The sequence below is a fragment of the Molothrus ater genome, chromosome 2 (assembly GCF_012460135.2).
Source record: "Molothrus ater isolate BHLD 08-10-18 breed brown headed cowbird chromosome 2, BPBGC_Mater_1.1, whole genome shotgun sequence".
In the NCBI taxonomy this organism is placed as follows: Eukaryota; Metazoa; Chordata; class Aves; order Passeriformes; family Icteridae; genus Molothrus; species Molothrus ater.
In genome coordinates this window covers 1,545,767-1,551,587 of record NC_050479.2, presented here as the reverse complement: position 1 = coordinate 1,551,587, position 5,821 = coordinate 1,545,767, and positions in this window count along the sequence as shown.

Sequence of the window (5,821 nt, the reverse complement as noted above, 5' to 3'; positions counted from 1 at the left end):
AGAGGAGCAGCAATTCCCTATGGGAACGGACAGAATCCATCCCAGTGTCCCGCCAGGACAGAGACTCCGGGGAAAAGCCAAAAGCAGAGAACAAAGTGATGCTCTTGTCCCAGTTTGCATCCACTGGGGCTATCCCTGTCCCGACCCTTCTGGAAAACGTTTCTCCTTTTGGCCTCCAGGACATCTTGAGGCAATAAAGCTCCATGAACCAATTCCCTACTGCTGGGAAAAGCTCTTTCCTTTGGTTTTTTGGCTTTATAATCCCACCAGGCACCCCCCACTGCTTGTGTTTTGGGAAAGAAGATTTCAGCTTTCCCTATCTGCCTTCTCCATGCTATTCAGGATTTTATAGGCACCCTTCGTGACCCTTCCCTACCCCATTTGTCCATTTTCCCAAACATAGGGAAATTTCTATCTTAGTCTTCATTTCTGCAGGGATCACTTCAATCTCTGCTCTTTCCTTTAATTCTGCTGGATTCGAGAAGTGATGCCCAAAGCAGTGTCTGCTATACTTATTGTTTATATTATATTATATTATATTATATTATATTATATTATATTATATTATATTATATTATATTATTATATTCCTATATTATGTTATAGCATATTATATTATTTATGTATTCTATTCTAGTCTAGTGTAGTCTAGTCTATTTTATTTCTATATGTATAGAAATATAAATTATATATATAAATATATATATTTATATTTATTTAAATATAATTTAAATAAATTACATTTCTTTCGATTATATCACTTATATATTCTATCATATTCTATCAAATTCAATTCTATTATATTCTATTTCTATATTATAGCATAATTTATTTATATTATATCATTTATATATTCTATTCTATCATATTCTATTCTATTCCATTCTATTCTATTCTATTCTATTCTATTCTATTCTATTCTATTCTATTCTATTCTATTCTATTATTCCTGTCTATAAGGATGTACATCCATGAGTTATAAAGGGTACAAAAAATGCTCTGTTCATGAATTTTTGGCTCTTGCTGAGCACTGAACCAGCATTTTCACCCACCACAACCCAACTGTCCCAAGGTGACACCTGTACCCTGCAGGCAGCCAAATCCCCCCATTAAATTTGCCAGCGAAATTCAAAGTGCCCCAGGTGAAGAATAAATCTGTAATGGGGTAAATCCATTGCTGAAGAAAAGGCTGGAATATGGCCAGGGCATCTGGGATGGACCAGGACAGGCTGGACCCATGGGGTGAGGCCACCACAACCCCAGGGAGCTCCAGGCTGGGCAGAGGGGCTGGAAAAGGCCCTGGGGGTGCTGGTGACAGGGGCTGGACACGAGCCCAGGGGTGCCCAGGGGGACAAGAGGCCACAAGAGCTGGGCTGGATGAGGAATTGTGTGTGCAGCAGGAGCAGGGCAGGGATTGTGTGGGGAATCACAGATCCTCTGAACAGACAGAGACACAGTTCTCTGCCAGGATTTTCCTGGGAAGCTGTGAGAAGCTGTGAGAAAGTTCAGAGAAGAGAATGAGAAACAATTCTTATCTCCATTTGCTGCACCTGTTGTTGTGTACATGTAGAATGTGTTATGGAGATTATTTACCAAAGAGTGATTTCTTAATTAGACACTGGATGGTGTTCAGAGGGATTGGCCAGTTAGGTCAGAGCTGTATCAGACTGTCAGTAAGGGTTACAAACTTCTTAGTGAGATAGTATAATATTGTCGAATAATATAATATAGCTTAATGAAACAATTGACCAGCCTTTTGCAATCACAGAGTCAATACCAATTATTCCCCATTCAAGGGACCATAACCACAATAGGATTGTCCCTCTGTGCTGGCTCTGAGAGCCCCTCCAGGGCTGGGTCCAGTTCTGCTCCTGCAGGAGAGCCCTGGAGGGGCTGGAGCGTGTCCAGGGCAGGGAACGGAGCTGGGCAGGGGCTGGAGAATCCCTGAGGGAGCTGGGCAGGGGCTGCAGAATCCCTGAGGGAGCTGGGCAGGGGCTGGAGAATCCCTGAGGGAGCTGGGCAGGGGCTGCAGAATCCCTGAGGGAGCTGGGCAGGGGCTGCAGAATCCCTGAGGGAGCTGGGCAGGGGCTGGGGCTGGAGCCAAGGAGGCTCAGGGGCCCTTGTGGCTCTGCACAAGTCCCTGCCAGGAGGGCACAGCCGGGGGGGTCGGGCTCTGCTCCCAGGGAACAGGGACAGGAGCAGAGGGAACGGCCTCAGGCTGGGCCAGGGCAGGCTCAGCTTGGACAGCAGCAGCAATTTGCCCATGGAAAGGGAGCTCAGGCCTTGGCAGGGGCTGCCCAGGGAGCTTTGCAGTGCCCAGCCCTGCAGGTGTCCCCTGCAGGTGGCACTGAGTGCTCTGGGCTGGGGACAAGGTGCCCATGGGGCACAGCTGGCACTGCATGACCTTGGAAATCTTTCCCAACATCAGAGATTCTGGGATTCTCTGATCTGCTGGATGCTCCAACCTCTCCATGGGTGTCTGGGCTTCTCTTGCCTTTTCTCTGACCACACAGCCCTGCACAAATTCAGAATTAAGTGACATTCTGTGGATTCTGGCATTCCACTCTCTCCTTCTGGTGGAAACACTTTTTAAATAAAATCCTGATAATTTCTCACCCACATCACCAAGTCCTGAGCTCCTCGTGTCAGCAGAAGGGAGAAAAACTAAGGGTTCTTTGTGCATTTAATGTGCTGCTTATTAGTGACAAAAATAAAGCGAAACATCCCTGAATATTCTTAATAAGATTTATAAGAAGACAACAGTAACTGTTGGAGGATAATCACAAAAACACAAAACTTCTGACTGCCAGAGTTTGCCTTTAATTTTCCTCACAATCTCACATGGTTTTGTTCAATAATTGTGCTGTTGACTTAGGAGTCTCTGATGTGGCATTAATTTGGGAACTGTGAAAAAGTGACAATCAACAGAGTCATGGCAGATGTGGCCCAACAGCCACAAAAAAATAAAATAATACTCATATTGTTGAATTCTGCACTGTATGTTATTGCACCAAGTTATTCCATAGGCAGCAGAATCAATAAATCCCCTTTTCCAAGGGGTCTGAATCTGCCAGATCCACTGAGATGGGGTTTGGTGTCTCCTGCCCTGTCCCAAGGGAAAGGAGGAGAGGAAATGGCCTCAAATGGCACCAGGGCAGGCTCAGGTTGGAGACTGGCAAAGAAAATTTCCCTGGCAGAGTGGTCAGGCCTTGGGCTGAGCTGCCCAGGGAGGTTTGGAGTCCCTGGAATTGTCTCAGAGCAGTCTGGATGTGCCCTTGGGGACAGGGATTGGGGTGATGCTGGTGGGGCTGGGGTGGCACTGGGTGATCCTGGAGGGCTCTTCCACCCTGGTGATTCTGTGCCATTCCCAAGAGTCTGGAGAGGAGCAGCTCCAGGCAGAGCTCAGAGCCCCTGGCAGGGCCTGCAGGGGCTCCAGGAGAGCTGCAGAGGGACTGGGGACAAGGCCTGCAGGGACAGCACCCAGGGAATGGCTGCCAGTGCCAGAGGGCAGGGCTGGGTGGGATCTTGGCAATGAGGAATTGTTCCCTGGCAGGGTGGGCAGGCCCTGGCACAGGGTGCCCAGAGCAGCTGGGGCTGCCCCTGCATCCCTGGCAGTGCCCAAGGCCAGGCTGGGCACTGGGGACAGTGGTTGGACACTGGGGAAGGGTTCCTTGCCCATGGAACTGGAGGACCTTTAAGGTTCCTTCCAGCCCAAACCATTCCATGATTCCACAATTCCACACCAGGAATCCACAGGGTTAATGTAACATTCTGTCTGTCCTTTCTCTGAGTGACACAAAATCTCAGGGGCAGAGCAGAGGTGACCAGGGCAGTGCCACCTTTGTACAGCTGCAGTAGGGAAATGCTGATTTATGGCACGGGAATCTCAGAGCAGGACATCCCTTAGGAAGGAGCCCACCAGAAGAAATCCACTTTTAAATACAAACCCAGCTGAAATGCAATAGCCACAGCTATCACTGAGACAATCTGCCACTTGCCAACAAGAAAACCACAAGAAATGGCTGATAAAAACCGACCTCTGTGAAGCACAGAAAGAAAATGTACATTACTGTTATGTTGTGGTTAATTCCCAGACAATCCTGCAAAATGAGGGTGAAGTGCTACTTCCTGTCACTGAAAGGCAGAGAAACCCAAACAGGGAGAATTCCTCAGGCTGAGGAATGCAGACATACATCATGTCTGCAGCAATCATAAAAAGATCAAATGCAATATTTTCTTTCAGTGCAGACAACAGCTTTGAGATTTTCCATCCAGACGGCCTCGAAAAGCGCCTCCAGCGTTTCGCCAGTTACTCCTGACAAAGACCATTTGGTAGTGAGTGATGTTTTAAGTGAAATAAAGCAGTGGAGAAAACTGAGCATGATGAAAGGGTTCTGTTCCTCCCTCTGAAGTGACTGGAGGTTCTGTGCTCACAGGGCAGGGTTTGAGCTTCCTGCCGGTGACAAATCCCACGGGATGCCAGCGGGGAGGTGAGGTTTGTTTGACAGTAATAGGAAAGGAGCTGCTTTTCATGTTCTGTTCAGCAGCCAGAGAGTTTCTGGCCATAAACAAAGGAGGAGTTGCTGGGACTCCTGTTCCACATCATTCCTCGGAAATTTCAGGGCGTTAATGGAGGGAATGACTCCCCAGTGTTGAAGTGGGCAGAGGGCAAAAGAGGCTGGGGTTTTCTGCCACCAGCACTTGATTTATGAATCAGCTGCAACCATAAAGAACCAGGATAGTCCATCTTTTTAGATTATTTATTACTATTTATTTTATATTATTTATATTTATTTTTTGTGACGGTGTTCACAGGGGTTCTTGGATGAGGGAAGAGATGAAGAATCTGACTCCATGTTTCAGAAGGTTTGATTTATTATTTTATGATATATATTACATTGAAACTATACTAAAAGAATAGAAGAAAAGGTTTCATCAGAAGGCTGGCTAAGAATAGAATAGGAAGGAATGATAACAAAGGCAGCTGTCTTGGACTCTCTGAGCCAGCTGGGCTGTGATTGGTTATTAATTATAAACATTTAAGATGGGCTAATCAAAGATCTACTTGTTGCATTCCACAGCAGCAGATAACCATTGTTTACATTTTGTTCCTGAGGCTTCTCAGCTTCTCAAGAGGAAAAATCCTAAAGAAAGGATTTTTCATGAAAAGATGTCTGCAACAATTTTTAATTATTTATTAATCTTGGAGAGCTTCAAGACAGGTAAAAATAGCTCAGGCCCTCCAACTGTGTTTAAAGAATGATTTAAATAACTCACTGTTAGCTCTCTCTTGACTTTCCTCCTTTTAGACAGAGGATTTGGGTCCATTTAGCTGCACATTTATATCTAAACTGTCAGGAGCATTTGCCTCAGTCCTCGTGTCCTCTTTGCTGTCTGCTGGGCTCACAAATGCTGCCCCTACAACACCAAATTAGCAGAAATTTGTCTCTTCCTCCCAAGGGGAGCAGCATCTCTTCCTGAGTAACACAACCCAGCAGCAGCAGCAGCTGCTTTGTGAATTACCCAAGGAACGCTCCCATTTCCCCCTCCTTGACATTCAACAGTTGCATTTTGTTATTGACTTAGATCCAAATCTTGACCCAGTGGGGGAAGCAGGGGGAAGCTCCAGAGAATGTGGGCGCATTAAGAACATTTTTCACGCTGTTTCATCTTGCAAGGGTCCGGGGTTTCTTTGTTTCACAATCCTCTGCCCATTTTCTCTGAGGAAAACGTTTTATTTGGAAATTAGGAATGTTTAACCATTCCGATTTTTTCAGTGTTGTTTCTCTCTTTCCCTGACTGATTTTTCTAGTGGAAGGTA